General features: G+C 46.9%; 1 pseudogene; it reads left to right on the forward strand.

Moving 5' to 3' along the window:
- The first annotated feature begins 140 nt into the window (after window positions 1-140).
- On the forward strand, window positions 141-1,300 carry LOC136536559 (CBS domain-containing protein CBSX5-like; annotated as a pseudogene).
- The last annotated feature ends 15,515 nt before the right edge of the window (window positions 1,301-16,815 follow it).

The following is a 16,815-nucleotide window of genomic DNA, read 5'->3' on the forward strand; positions in this document are numbered from 1 at the left end:
TGACCGCATGTCTCCTTGCGAGATGCTGCTTCTTCTTTTTTTTTTGTGTGTGTGGGGGGGGGGGGGGGGGGGGGGGGGGGGGGTGTTGCTGGAAAACGGCGCCGCTTGATCGAGTCGTGCAATGAAAGGAGGATCTTGGCATGTTGTTGGAAAAATTGTGCGTCTTAATCGAATCTTTTCTTGAAAATAGTGGTGATTCTTTTGGGATCCTGTCTCCGTGTCTTGCGTTTGCCTATTTAATCACGGGATTCACGGCATAGATTCGGTTCGTTTTGAGCTGACCAGTGCGAGGTTTCTTTCTGCAGTATCTTGGAGGCGCTTGATGCGATTCTGAGCGGGGGCGCAGGTGCTCGCCGTCCCACTCCGCGCTGGCGGGCGCAGGAAGCAGCTCGTTGGCGGCGGCGGCGTCGGAGGCCGCCGCCGCCGGCGACTTCTGCTGGCTCACGCAGGAGGACCTCGTGCGCTACTTCCTCAACTCCATCGGCCTCTTCTACCATGTGGCCGCGCGCTCCGTGTCCTCCCTGGGGCTCGTGCGCACCGACTTCCTCTCGGTGCGCCCCGGCGAGGCGGCCCTGTCCGCCGTGCCCTCATCCGCCGCGCCGTCGCCACGGAGACGGCCGTCGCCGTGGTCACCGAAGACGGGCCACCTCGTCGGCGAGATCTCCCCCGCCCTTCTCGCGGCCTGCGACGAGACGGCGGCCGCAGCCATCGCCACGCTCTCGGCGGCAGACCTCATGGCCTACGTCGACAACTTTGGGTCGCCGCCGGAGCACATCTTGCGCGCCATGAGGGCCGGGCTGAAGGACAAGGGCCTGGACGCCATGCTCGCGCTGATTGAGGACGAGACGCTGTCGTCGTTCTCGTCCCTCTCCTCCGCGTCCTCCTCGTCCGACGAGGAGGCAGGCCGGGCGCAGCTGAGGCGCCCGTCGTCGGGGAGCTACGGCCGGCGGTCGGCCGAGGAGCCGGTGGTGTGCAGCCCCGCGAGCTCACTGGTGGCGGTCATGGTGCAGGCCCTCGCGCACCGGGTGAGCTACTTGTGGGGTCCTCGACGAGGACAACGACTGCCGCCTTGCTGGCATCGTCACGTTCGCGGACGTGCTGAGGGTGTTCCGGGAGCAGCTGCTGTGAGATCTGAAGAGTGTTTGCTGTTTCCTCTGTGGTGTAATGAAATGTAGAAGAACATGAGCTGTTGTCATGGACCAAGTGCCTTCGTTGGTGTGCTTTAATTAAACTAGAATATGAAGCGCGCTTCGCGCGCCCTATCGAGCATATTTCTACACCTTTTTATGTTGAGCTGAGATTTCCTATGCTTATATTGAAAGCAATTAAGGTTTTAACCTCTAGTGTTACTAGATTATAAACAAATTCCTCTGGGGATACCAGAACACCACACAAGTCGTGGGGAGTAGCTAACGAACATAACCAAGATTAAGCACGATTACCAAACTCATCAGATTGGATTTTTTTTTTCTTTTTTTGAAAAAAAAAGGAGGTGGATCCCCTACTGGGCTTTTATTGCAAACAAAAGAGTCTTACAACAGGCTTATGAAACAAAGAAAGTTACAAAAGGATTATACATAAACTTCTAGCCATAAACTAATTTGTGGTTTGTATAAATATTCTTTGCTCTAAGAATAACTTGAGCAAAATCCGTCCCGATGCCACTTGCCATGCTGTAGGGATGGTTGGATTTGCCTGAAAATCGCATCATTTCGTACAGACCAAATGGAGTTGGTGTAGTTCGATTGAAATCATGCAACCAACTCAGCACTTTCTCCGTGAACACCTCCACAGCTTCACTTGTTTTGTGTGTAGTAAGGGGCACTATTTCTACAAGAGATGCACACCAGCATAGATTACATCAGTTAGATTGGGGAAGGTATGCTCTATCGCCATCTTATTATGATTAATCCATTGAGCCCAAGCAAAACCTGCAACAACAAAAGGGCATTTGAGTACCTCATCACAAAGGCAATGCCACTGCCGTCCTTCATAAAGTTTCGCCGACATAGGGCACTCACTTCTTTGAGGAACCAAAACAAATTTCAAGTTCAGAAGAAAAAGCAGATAACGGTACGAGGTAATAAATGTAAAAACCTGGTAACATGCACTCATGCAATTCTAGAATAAGAAATAGTAGTATGATGCAGAAGTTATACTCATAAAAAAATAAGCTGTGTTCATATGTAAGGTTCAATTGCTGACATTCAATCTTAAATAATTGGTGACAGAAAGATAACAATATTTCAATCGAAGTAACAACTGAAATAATGGATCTTTACTGTGTTCCAGCAACAAAAAACCTATTCACCAATTATCGTGTTACCCAGCCGGGCTCATCTCCACGTATATATTCAGGTATCTAGGATAATCCTTGCACGCAACGCAACAGGCACAATTCAGTTTTCTACGCATCATTGTATCCCTTAGATATAAATATGTGTGTGACATATAATTGCATGAGCAGTGAAACTTCAAATTTTCAAAATGGATGTATTTTTAAATAATGAAGAAATGTCTTACCTGAGCATCCCCATAAGATTACCAAATGCCTGGACGCATTTAACAGAATCAGGTCTCCCAAACTCCATAGCAAGTTAAAGTTGTTTTTGGAACAGTTTAGACCTATGATAAGACTGTTTTGTTTCTCTTATGGACTTATGCATAAAAAATTTAGAAGGGTACGTTTGTGTGCGAATAATTAAAAGCAAGGCAGTAATGGTATTAGCTGAAATAGCAATATTCACCATGCAACCGAAATCGCCGACAAAACTATACATAAGCTTGTAACATAATCTGCAGGGTCATGCTATTGCCAAATACAGACCTGTTTTCCAAAGTCAATGGTTTTTTCCATGTGAACCTTTATCTAGACCAACCTGCATTAGTAGTCAACAGAGAAGCAAGCCTAGAGGTGCCAGAAGTATCCAATTCCTGAACCTGACAAATCACCTGAGCATTATAAACATAACCAAATTCTCAATCATTTTCTCGCATTTGGGTCAAAATAGCAGTAAAAACAAATAGTTTAGCATCTAGCAACTTTGAGTTAGACAGATCTGAAAACGTGAAAAAACACAGAAGTATTAGAGACAAAACAATAGACACCAAAAAGACAATGGCAGCATAGCATGGTAGATCCAATAGTCAGTATCATCATACTGCCCCTTTTGCTTTGATAAAAAAATTCCCAGATAACCCAAATACATTTAATATAGTACAATTTGCTTGATCAACAATTCTCAAATAACCCCAATCACACAGCAAAAGAAATTCCCTTATACCTCAGTTCAGTAATAAAGTCAGGATGCTTGATCTTGAGCTCCATACCCTTGGTGCTTGCCAGCCAAAGCTTCACTTAGTCATATAACTACGTGCGAGATATGCCCATTTGTGAACAATGTGTAGTACCGCTTTGATAAAATCATTTGAAATTTGTATGCAATAATTATCTATCAAAATCATGTTGTCACGCAATTTCAAGACCTGCTTCAGTTACTGAATGATCTTCATCTCCAAGCTAAACCAGATCAGTGGACATACATCTGGGGTTCTTCAGTTTTCTCCCCTAAGAAGGCTTACAAGCATCTTACAGGTTCACCACAAGTCCATCCAGTGTTTCGATGGTTATGGAAGACTTGTTGTCAGAACAAGCGTAAAATCTTCTTTTGGCTTCTTCTTAGGGACAGATTGAGTACTAGACAGCTCTTGAGAAGGAGGCATATGTTCTTAGAAGATTATAATTGTGTTCACTGTGTTGCATCACCGGTTGAGGAAACTGTCACACATCTGTTCCTTAGCTGTCCCTTTGCACAGATCTGTTGGGCAAGCCTAGGCTTGCTGCCTTCCCAGACTGATGATCCATTTGTGGTAATTGCTATGTACAGAGCCCAGCTACACTGTCCATTTGCTTTGGAGATTCTGATCACAATGTGTTGGAGTATTTGGTCAGTGAGAAATGACCTTATCTTCAGGGGCATTCAGCCATCTCTACAACGATGCAAGGCCATCTTCAAGAAGGAATTTGCTCAAGTTACCCTTAGAGCAAAAGCTAGTTATGAACCCCATATTAGTCGACGGCTAGAAGGCTAGGTGTAATTTTGCTCATTTTCTTTATTTCTTTCTTTGTTTCGTGAACCCTTTTGTAAAGTTTTGTATTTCATTTAATAAAAGTCAGTAGGGGGAAGCCCCTCCTGTATTCATAAAAAAAACAACAAGGATGATTTTGACAAAGTAGTAGGAGTATTTAACAAAAGGGATTGTGTCCTCCATCGTAGTTTTCAACGAAGTCAAGTACAGTGGAAGATCTTTGACAGCACGTACCGACGTAGTACTTACTCACGAGAGATACGACAACGCGAGAGGTCAATAGTGCTGTAGCTTTCACGCACTGTACTGTATGTACGTGTCACCTTCCGCGCCCAGCTAGCGCCGAGCGGCGGATGTGGTACTAGCTAGCTAGGTGCATGCGCTTTGTGTTACGCTGCGGGATCGATTGATCATTCTGATTTCTATCCCCATCTTGAGATGTCGGAAGCAAATCCATCTGGAAACTTACCTCCCGTAAAAAACCACAAAAAGCCTTCTGTTCAGTGGACAAGGTACATCTAGCATGAGGCATCTCACATGGATCTCCATCCTCTCTAAATTGCAGCTCCTTTTTAATTCCCAAATCTTTCAAATCAAACCTAGCCTTAGCTGTGTCTTTCGTCTTGCCCTTTATATTGAGAATTGTTCCAATTAGGTTCTCACATATGTTTTTCTCAATGTGCATCACATCAAGATTATGTCTCACCTTCAACTCTTTCCAATATGGTAACTTCCAAAAACCAACCATCCGGCTCCAAATTTCCACATGATCCCCTTCAGAGTTGGAACACTTCCTTTTCCCAGTTCCTTGTGGCTTCCCAGGTCTGACGTCTTTAACTCTCTCCAATTCAGCCAGTAGCTCTTCCATAGAGAATTTACCTGGTGGATCTCCTCAGACAGGAGGGCAGGTGCTCAGCGATTGACGATTTGAGTCGTGCTCGAGGCTGTAGGAGTCCGCTCAATAGTTGGATTTGTCACCAGATGGATCTCTCGTTGGTGCGGCAATGGAGGGCGGCGGTGGTGCAGAGCTACAGGATGGGGTTGGAGGGCGGCGGCGATGTCGCTGGTGTGCAGCGGTGATGGTGGGCGAGGAGGCGACGTTGCTGGACGGCGCGGCAGTGGTGGGCAGCGGCAACGCGGCTCCTGCCTAATCTCGGCGTCGGCGGCGGTGTCTGAGTCCGTGAACTGATTTGAGGAAAACTTACTCTACATATGAGAACAAAACGGAAATAGAATCCTACATCTACAAAACGGAAATAGAATCCTTTTACATCTCAAGATGCAAAAGGCCAGGCGATCGAGAGGACGAATCACTCGTGGTCGTGGATGGGCAATTAGCTAGCTAGGCACAATTGCCATGCCGACGACAAAGAGACGGGGCCTGATTAATTACTTACGTTGTTGTTGATCTATGAAAATGAAATCGTACTCAATACGAAATGCGTGTCCGCTTCAACGTATATGGATGGAGTATATATGCTGGAGTAGCATGCATGACAGGCCAGTGATCGCACTAGCTGACTTATTATGATTGGCATCGATTTTATATATGAAAGGACGCTGAGAGCAATGATAGAAGTATACGGATGGAGTACGTAGACACGAGATTTTCTCAAAGTATGGCTACGATAAGTACCAAAGGAAAATAGATTTTAAGGTCATCTTATCTTAAAATCAAATTAAATATCTTAGATTTCTCGATCATATTCAAGAGAATATGTGTGGGTCCAATACAAAGATTGTATGGACATTTCAGGCATTTTATGGTTGTGAAGATACATCTATAAGATGATCAAGAGTGTGTGAAATATCCACACTTAGCCAAATATTTGATAAATAATGGCTCTTTGTTGTGAGCTCATTATCCTGAACACTACTGAACATTTGTGCCTACAATGATGATTGTTTGGTATATCAAAAGTTTAGTTACATATACAAAAGGATAAATGGAATCTATGAGTATGACATCAAGATCGTAGCAGGATCATTGTTAGTGAATTGCTATTTGTCAACTTCGTGTTGGGGTCAGGTAGATTTACACACTCCTGATTTGAGATTAACTGCATATCCCCCATATGCATTTAGTACGTGGGAATCCAAAAATATTTTCTATTTGCGTAAGATTGAGTATGTTGTATATGTACTAATCTCACCACTATAGCATACATTGATGGGTACACAGGAAACTGAGGATCAATGTGAAATTTCATTCTTCGTCGATTGTTAAGTATTTAGATCTCTTATGGAGGATCTATTTACGACCATATGCTAGTTTTATTTTGATAACGAGCATTTTCAAACATTAGAGGGAGATTTGATGTACCATACATAATGCCAGGAAATTATTTAGAATGCATAAGGCATTTCAAGCTCAGGATCACGTACTGTTGAGTTCAAAGAATTGTTGATTTGCATAATATTACAAATAAACTGCCAAGTGCATTTACTAATTACTAAGGTGTCTTATAAACTTCTTAACACTACAAAAATACCCTTGTGCATGACGGCTTACTTTGGTCACAGACAAGCAAAAAAGCGTCACAGTTAACTTATGATGATGATCAAGAAAAATATCATGTATCCCGCGTCATACATTTGTTGGACCAAAATGAACCATCACATATTGGCTTTTTTGTTCGTCATGAATTAGTTGTCTGTCTCCTATAACCAGCCCATATCCAAGCCTAGATCCAAATCATAGTGACGAAAAAGAACATCACAAATTAGTACCAAATCATCACAGCATTAACCATACAATCAATATTAACCATGCCACACATTAAAGCACACTCATGAAACACATATAAACTGGAACAAAGCTCACAATAGATAAAATATTGCTCATCATTTTTATTGAAACCATCAATATTTGTACTTGTACAATATTTCACACGAAATACTAAGGCAATAACCAAGCTACACTCAAATACCTACAAAACTAAGATGTTGGCTTGTACAGCAATAACTCATATGATTTGCTCGCACAACAAAATCTTTTGTGACTAATGAAAATAGCCACCATGAGCACCTTGATCCTCTTGCCACAATTCACAGATAGCCTCATCAAACATCTGCAAAGAATACTTGATCAGTAATAAAACTCACATGTGCAAAGGTACTATCTTTGAAAAAAGTGCAAGGGTCTTTTGGCCAAGTTAAAACTTCTACATCACAACTGTTATTTATTTAAAGATTGTCAACTTAACAGGAAGAAGACACGAGCATATTGAAAGCCTAGATAGGCCTACACGACATGAGGTGAACATAACAGCATAGCACTTAGTCAAATGTTTGCACTAGATCTCTACATTTAAGACTTCTGTAAAATGATTGATGAATGAATGGATCGATGAAGATATTCACCTGAACAATCATTTGGTTTCCTCTGCATGAGGCATCATCTATAGGGGTAAAGAAAGAAAAACAAAACACAATTAGTCTTTAAGGTACAGGACAAACAGAATGCATAGACTTCTATCAGAAAACTTTGCTGAACTTAGCATATCAGTTCGTTAACAAATTAGAAAACATAGCTGAACTAGTTATAAGATAAGTTCTGCAAATCTCCTAATTTAATTTATCCTATGCACACTAAAGCTAGAAACATAACCAAAACAATTTAGCTTGGCATTTGCATTTGCACTGCTAGTATAGTAATTTTTTTTAACACAACTAGTATAGTAATTTGCACTACTAGTATAGTAATTTGAAAAAGGGATACCTCAGTGATGGCAGCTGCATAAGTTAAAATAGCTAGTGAAAGTTGCATCACGATTCCACTAGGCCTGTGTTGATAAGTTCACATTGGCCATACGTGCCTGCAAATATGAGGAACAGATCCCTTGAACACTAGAAACTTTTAAGTACTGATTTCCTAGAACGACTATCTGGAACTAAAGTTTCTATTGCTACTGATTGCAATTTGTAGTACAAGTGACAAGTTCTAGAATAAAGGTCGTTTGTGCATCTCAAGTTCTCAGAAATCATATTGGTAACAGAGCATATAAAAAACCAAATCGGCTAGCTATCTTCTCTAATCTAGATTGCTGCAAATTAGCACAATACCTTGTTTATTACATAGCACACAATATACATTAGGTTGGAGAACTAATGTCAAAATTATGATAATAATATACTTGCAATTTATAAGTTCAGAGCTCACAACTGAGACTGAGATCCTATGTTCATCAAAGAATTTCTCCTAAATTCACATGTACATGATTCATTCTATCATAAAGAAATATGTTCTGGACATAAAGGTCTACCGATCTTGTTTAAGGACATGGATAAAAACCTACACCGTTTAGAAGTTGTCGGGGCTCAAATTCGGCTAAAAACACTGTAATTTTGGTACCAAATTTAGAGTTGGGTTCAGCTAAAATCTACTATTGTTTAAGCGACAAAAGCATACCGCAGCAGGCAACAGGAGAGAGGAGCAGCACAACTGTAGAGTGTGGGACGTGGGTGCCTAGGTGGCTGGCTGTGGCCTCCGAGCACCGGCCAAGGGCGGAGGCCATAGGACTGAGGCGGCCAAGCGGGGGCGTGCCAGCGCTGGGTAGTTGGCCGTCGGCGGAGGACCAGGTGACTCGGCGGAGTCATGACCCTACTCGCAAGGACGGGATGGTCGGTCGCCCCTGACGGCAGCTAGCCCACTACTCGCAGCTTCAGCCCCTAGCCCCGTGTTGTGTGCACCTAGATGGAGAGAGGTGGATTGGGGAGGGATGGTCAGAGAGGATGGTAGGGAAGGTGGAGAGAGGTTAGAGACCGGGACATGTGTGTATCCCGAGGGGTAAAACAAAGACCAGTCTAGCGCCAGCGCCTCTCTTCATCAGCGACCTATCGAAGTACATCGTCCAGTACTCTTGGTCGACGGCTGCTGGAGACATCTAGATCTTAGTCCATTCCGCAACGAAATCGGCCAACGCTTGGGACTTGATGGCCATTCAAGGGGCATATGAAATGCCCTGAACCATCAGCTCGAGTGCCCACTTTGTGATTCTCCTCGTGGCGTCCTGATTTTGGACAACCTCGCCAAGAGGGAAGGACATCACGACCGTCACTGGATGTGACTCGAAGTAGTGACGCAGCTTCCTCTTAGCGATCAGGATGGCGTACAAGAGCTCCTGGATTTACAGGTAGCGAGTCTTGGAATTGAACAAGACCTCGCTAATGAAGTATGCGGGGCGCTGCACTTTGAGGGTGTGTCACTCTTCCTCCCGCTCTACCACTAGGGTGGCGCTGACTAGTTGTGTGTTGGCCGCAATGTAGAGCAGGAGCGGCTCTCCATCGGTTGGCGGGACTAGGATCAAGGCTTTCATTAGGATTTTCTTGACTTTGTCGAGTGCCTCTTGAGCCTCGAGAGTCCACGCAAACCGGTCAGTCTTCTTTAGAAGCCGGTACAGTGGGAGGCCTCGTTCGCTGAGGCATGAGACAAAATGACTAAGCGTGGTGAGGCATCCCATGACTCGTTGTACCCCCTTTAGGTTCTAGATTGGGTCCATCCTTGTGATGGCCATGATCTTCTTTGAGTTGGCTTCGATGCCATGCTCGGAGATGACGAACCCAAGCAACATGCCCCTCGGGACCCCAAAAACACATTTTTAGGGTTGAGTTTGATGCCGTTTGCTTGTAGTTTTGCGAAGGTCTGCTCTAGGTCAGCTACAAGCTAGTCGATCTGTTTGGACTTGACCATGATGTTGTCTATGCAGGCCTCAATGGTTCGCTCGATGAGGTCTCCGAAACACTTGAGCATACATCGCTGGTATATAGCTCCCGCATTTTTTAGATCGAAAGGCATCGTGACATAGCAAAACGATCCAAATCGGGTGATGAAAGAGGTCATAAGCTGGTCGGACTCTTTCATCATAATCTGATGGTACCCGAAGTACGTATCAAGGAAGGAGAGGGTTTCGCACCCTAAGGTTGAGTCGACTACTTGATCTATACGTGGCAAAGGAAACGGATCCTTTGGCCATGCCTTGTTGAGACCCGTGTAGTCAACACATATTCTCTATTTCCCATTCTTTTTTCGTACAAGGATGGGATTGACTAACCACTCGGGATGATACACTTCCTTGATGAATCCGGCCGCCAAAAGCTTTGTGATCTCTTCACCGATGGCCATACGCTTCTCCTCGTTGAAACGGTGTAGGCACTGCTTCACCAGCTTGGAACCTGGCCTAATCTTTAAGGCATGCTCGGTGACTTCCCTCAGGATGCCTAGCATGTCTGAGGGTTTCCACACGAAGATATCTCTGTTGGCGTGGAGGAAGCTAACAAGCACGCTTTCCCATTTGGAGGAAAGCGTGGTGCCGATGCGCACCACTTTGCCCTAGAGCTACTGGGGTCTATGAGGACCTCCTTGATGCCATTCGTGGGCTCAAGGATTTGGCTGACCACTTGGAGTCGGGTGCCTCCTTGCAGTCCCTTTTTTTATGACCGTGAGCTCCTCGGAGGCGATGATTGCCGAGGCATGCTTGCAGCACTCAACCTTGCACTCATAAGCGCACTGGAAGGTGGTGTCGACGGTGATGACCCCACGCGGGCCTAGCATCTTGAGCTTTAGGTATGTGTAGTTGGGGACAGCAATGAACTTCGTGTAGCATGGTTATCCCAGGATGGTGTGGTAGGTCTCGTGGAATCCAACCACCTCGAAGGTGAGGGTGTCCGTCCTATAGTTGGTCGGATCCCCAAAGGTGATGGGCAGGTCGATCTGCTTGAGCGGTACGGCTTGCTTCCCTGGCATGATGCCATGGAAAGGCGCCCCGGTCAGTCGGACACGCGACCGGTCGATGCCCATGGCATCAAGTGTCTCGACGTATAGGATGTTGAGGCCGCTGCCTCCATCCATCAGCACCTTTGGTGAGGCACTTCATGTCGATGATCAGGTCAACCATGAGTGGATACCTCCTCGGCTGTGGGATGCTATTTGGGTGGTCAGATCGATTGAAGGTTATGGCGGACTCCGACCACCGGAGAAAAGACAGCGTGGTCGGTTTGGCCGCGTAGACCTCATGGCATGTGATCTTTTGGTGGTGCTTAGAGTCGTTGGCCGCCGTCCCACCAAAGATCATGAGGCAGCTATTTGGGGTTAGAAAGCCATCGTCCTTCCCCTTGGCGTCGTCTATCGTTGGCTCCAGCTTCTTTCTCTGGTCCCCCTTGTCGGAGTCGCCAGACAGGAACCGCTTCATGAGGCTGCAGTCCTTGTATAAATGCTTGATGGGCAAGGCATGGTTTGGGCATGGCCCCTCGAGCAGCTTCTCGAAGTGGTTGGGAGCATTCTCGATGGACGCCCGGCCACCTTTCCGCTCGACAGTGGCCACGAGCGAGCCCTCATGCTGCTGCTTGTTCTTCTTCTTGTTCAAACTATTAGAGGGGTCCTCGATGGCATTCTCGTCCTGCCTTGCTTTGCCTTTAGAGCGATCAAAAATCGCTCTGACCGCCTCCTCGCCTGAGGCAAGGCTGATCACGATGTCGAGGAACTCCTTGGTGGTCCGAGGGCCCTTACATCCCAGCTTGTGGACTAGGGACTCGCAGGTGGTCCCAGATAGGAAGGCTCCGATGATGTCGGTGTCGGCAACATCAGACAACTCATTGCATTGCCTAGAGAAGCGTCGGATGTACTCGTGGAGAGTCTCTCTGGACTTCTGTCAGCAATTTTTTAGAACCTAGGGGTTCCCAAGGCTGTGTAGGTGCCCTAAAAGTTTCCCACAAAGATCTCCTTCAAGTCCGCCCAACTTTGAATCCGGTTGGGCGGAAGGTGCTCCAGCCATGTTCATGCCGAATCGGCCAGGAACAAGGGGATGTTGCATATAATGAAGTAATCACTATCCACGCCACTGGGTTGATAAGCAAGCTAGTAGTCCTTGAGCCACAAGCCGGGGTTCATCTCCTCGGAGTACTTCAGGACATTGGTCGACGGTAGATACTGTGGCGGGAAAGCCGCGTTATGGATGTGCCAGCCAAAAGCCTAGGGCCCTAGCTGGTCAGGGCTTGGGCTTCGATCTTTGCCACTATCGTAGTGTCTCCCGCGATGAGGATAATAGCCACAACCAGCCTCCTCTCTCTTGTCACCCCTTCTGCGCCTACATGAGTCTAGGGTGTTGCGTGCGTCACGGTTTAGGCCGAGATGCTCATGCACTGGGACCATGGCAAGTCCCCCATCGACGCGTGACGCCTGGTGGATGGACATGTCCTGGCCATGTCGTCCCGAAGACACACGCTAACTGGCATCAAGCTCAAATCGCCGAGACAACGAGCTTTCTACCTATTGCACCACTGCTCACTCGAGCAGCGTGCAGATCTTGCGGTGGGCCTGATGGTCTTCGGGTGTCGCGGGCTCTGGGAGCCTTTGGAGTAGGGCCACCGTGGTAGCTATGTTTTGACTAGCCCGGTGAAAGCTCTAGTTTGGTTTTGGTTAATTGATGAAACCCTAAATGCTAACCTAGTTTATCAAAGTGATTATGAGATAGGTAGCACTACTCCAAGTGATAAAGCAATGGCGAAGATCATGATGATGGTGATGGCATGGTGATGATCAAATGCTTGAACTTGAAAAGAAGAAAGAGAAAAACAAAAGGCTCAAGGCAAATGTATAAATAGTAGGAGACATTTTATTTCAATGATCAAGACACTTAGCGAGTGTGATCACATTTAGGTTAGATAGCCATACTATTAAGAGGGGTGAAACTCGTATTGAAATACGGTTATCAAAGTACCACTAGATGCTCTAACTCATTGCATATGCATTTAGGATCTAGTGGAGTGCTAACACCCTTGAAAATGCTTGTGAAAATATGCTAACATATGTGCACAAGGTGATACACTTGGTGGTTGGCATATTTGAGCAAGGGTTAGAAACTTTACCAGTGGAGTGCGGATAGTCCGACGGTGCCACCGACGTCCTATACAGAAAAGACAGGGGTTCATAGAGTGACCGGACGCTGGTGGTGCAGTGACCAGACGCTGGGTTCAGAGTCCGGTCAGTGACAACAGTAAGCACACGGTCTCAGTCTTGTGATCGGACGCTGGTGTGTAAACTGACCAAACACTGACAGGGTGCGTCCGGTCAGTGCTGACGTACGCTGACGTGAGGCGCACAGAGGAAACATTGAGTGACCAGACGCTGGGTGAGTCCGGTCGAGCATGACCGGACGCGTCCGGTCGTGAAATTTCGCGTTTGGAACCTTACTAGAAATGACCGAACGCTAGGGTCCTATGTCTGGTCACTTTCTAACTGACGCGTCTGGTCATCACTTGACCGTTGAGATCGGGTGATCGGCGTTTGAAGCCAATGACACGTGCCAAGCATCGGGCGACCGGACATTGGGTCCTATGTCCGATCGAATTGACCAGAGCGTCTGGTCACCCCGTGTTGTGCCCAGTAAAGGGGTACAACGGCTCTATTTCGTTGGGGCTTCTATTTAAGCCCCATGGCCGACTCAAACTCACTTGCTTGGACATTTTGCATTGACATAGCAACCTTGTGAGCTTAGCCAAAGCTCTCCCACTCATCTCTATCGTTGTGAGATTGGAAGAGAATCCAAGTGCATTGCTTGAGTGATTGCATCTAGAGGCACTTGGCATTCGTGTTTCATTGTGGGATTCACTTATTACTCTTGGTGGTTGCCGCCACCTAGACGGCTTAGAGCAACGAGGATCATTGAGCGGAGGTTGGTGATTGTCTCCGGCTCTGATCATGGTGATTGTGAGGGGTCTTGTGCCTTCCCCAGCGGAGAGCCAAAAGGTAAGTCTAGTGGATTGCTCGTGTCATTGAGTTACCTCACTTGTGGGTAGGTTCTTGCGGTGTCCAATTGTGTGGACGAGGTTCATGCAACACCTCTTAGCCGCCGAACCACCAAGTGTTGGTCGACACAACGGGGACTAGCGTGCCGGCAAGCACGTGAACCTCGGGAGAAAAATTGGTTGTCTCTTGCCCTTTGGTATTCTCCTGGTGATTGATTTAGTATTCATCTTGTGATTGGTTCACTCCTCTACACGGCGGTATAATCACCTTACTCACTCATTTATATTCTTGCAAACTAGTTGTGGCAAGCTCTTTAGTGTAATTAGAATTGAGAGCTTGCTTTGTTATTTTAAGTTCATCTAGTGAAGCTCTTTAGAGTAGCAAGATTGAGAGCTCTTAGTGAGTAGTAACATTGCAAGTTGTGTGCCTAGTAATCATTGCAATTAGAATTGTTGGACAGGTAGCTTGCAACCCTTGTAGAGCTAGAGCAAGTTTTTATTTCGCTATTTGTCATACTAATCAAATTGCTCTAGTTGATTTGTAGATTTTTAAATAGGCTATTCACCCCCCTCTAGCCATATTAGGACCTTTCACCCGGGCGAAGTGCGGGAGGCCTCCGTCGTCCTTGACGATCGTCCAGTTTACGTCGCGGGCGATGGCGCGTGCGCGGCCACCATTCCCGTGACGCTTGATCTCGTGTTTGAGCTCCACGCGCTCCTGCTCCAGCTAGAGGTGCGGATCCTCAAGCTCCTGATGTCGCGCCCTTAGCTGTTCCATCTACATCAGGGAAGGGTCCCCGTATCTTCTTCGACTTCATCGTCGAAGTTGTTTGGTGGGGTAGCCCTCCCTCATGGATGCTTTCGACGCGTCCTTCGGGGATACCTGCCATAATACATTCTCGCAAGGCATGATGGCTCCCCCTACTAGAGTCAGAGCCAGAGATCAACTCTAAATCTCCCGTGAGAAGGTCGTGGAAAGACTCCATGATGTAATCGGCCATTCCCACGAATTCATCATCTGTGGGAGGCAGGCACATGCGCTGTACCACGAGGTGACCAACGTCCTCGCGACATTGCGCAGACCGAACGGGAATGCTGTTGGGGCGTCCCAGATGAGATATTCTAGGAAGAGCGACTCCCCTCCAGCAAGTTGCGTCATGACGTTGGCGAAGGAGAAGGTGAGGCAGCGCACATCCTCCTAGGACGGTCGGGGTCCTAGGAAGGCGTCGAACTGACGCTCCAGCCTCTTGTAATCGAAGCCGAGGAGGTGGTCGCTCCTGGGGACACAGGCCTCTGGTGTGCGTAGCTGCAGCTCCTTGAAGGCTTCGATGGTTGCGTCAAGGTCGGTGGAGCGAGGAAGTTTGATGGGGGCAGGAGCCCGCGCCAACTCTCCCTCCGTGGTGACGATGAAGTCTAGGCTCCCGAAACGCATGTGCGCTCCTAGGACCCAGCTAATGCCATGGCTAGCCATCCATGGCATATTGTGGACGACAAGACGCGCAAAAGCCTCCTACCTGGCGCGCCAACTATCGGTGTTTTGAATCACTGGCTAATAAATTTCTAGTTTGCGCGTCTGACCCGGATGACTGTGCTCAAAGGACATAAAGATTTATAGTAGTTCGGGCGGACCGTCCCTACGTGCAGTCTACTACTGCTCGTGTTACCAACACTTGGTTTGTAGTAGGGGTTACAAACAGGCGAGCGAGGGAGAAAGTCCCAAGTCTCTGGTGAAAAGAGTGAGTCTGGTTGAGCTCTCTGTCTACTGCCGAGCATCTAAGCCTTCCGTCGCTTAGACGTGTTAGATGTGTCTTAGACTGCCCTCCCCGTGGGGGGCCCTGCTTCCCCCTTTAATATATGAAGGGGGAGATGCAGAGAGAGAGAGACGAGAAGAGGAAGGCTGTCGGTATTACAACGTCTTCCATCTCCTTTACGCGGGTCCTGCCGACCCTATAGATGACGACTCCTTGTCGTGGCCCTGTTTGTCACTGGCGCCGTACGCTGGCGTCGTCAGCCAGTCGTGGCGCTCCATCCTGTCTCAGTGGACGGTATAGCTTGCTGACGCCTCCATTAGAGGTCGTATGGGGAGTAGGTAGCACAGCGCTGGCACGCTCAATGTTGTTGGCGACGTGCATCCTCAGACATGGCCCGTCATGGCTGTGGGTCACGTCAAGACGCGTCTTTCCCCCTTCTGGCATCAGAAGTTTGACCCTGGACTCGTACTTTTAGACCCGTAGTGGTTAGGGGCGGTACGGACCTCCGTCGGTCGAGGGGAAGCCCGCGCCCTCGGGGTCGGGCGTGACGGGGCTCTCGCCCGAGGGGTCGGGCGAGATGGAGCTCTCACCCTTGGGGTCGGGTGACCCAGATCCCGTATCCTTGAGGTTGGGCGAGACGAAGCCCGTGCCCTCGGGGCCGTGCGAGACCATGATACGCTCTTGACCATCTGAGCGTGTTAGCGTTCACGGCCATTAGTTTCCTTCTTCTGGGTATCCCTGATACTGATACCCGACACATAAACAAATTGCTCCGAGCATATGGTGAAAGAAATGGAGAGAAAAGAAAGAAAATATCAAGGCGCACGAGGAACGGTGGATAAAAAGACACGTTCATACTTGCCACAATCGGAAAATCACTAAACTAGAATTGGGTTATACCCAGCTATTCACTATGTCTAGATGCTCTAAATCTATATTTATAAACTAGAATTGGGTGTAAATACTTCCTTCATTCTAAATTATAACACATTTTGTTTTTTAATATGTTATTTTTATTATGCATATAGACATAGTGTATATCTAAGTGCCAGAAAAAGTTATGAATCTTAAAAAAAAACTAAAATGTCTTATAATTTAGAATGAAGTGGATATTTATCATCTCATATGTCATAAAAAGGAACATGATAGGTTACTAGCTCCGAGCAAATCATTAAGAAATATACAGTATGTTCGGCTAGTTAGGCTGGATCGTGGATTATTTACTGCTGGC

This window comes from Miscanthus floridulus, chromosome 2 (genome assembly GCF_019320115.1).
Source record: "Miscanthus floridulus cultivar M001 chromosome 2, ASM1932011v1, whole genome shotgun sequence".
NCBI lineage: Eukaryota > Viridiplantae > Streptophyta > Magnoliopsida > Poales > Poaceae > Miscanthus > Miscanthus floridulus.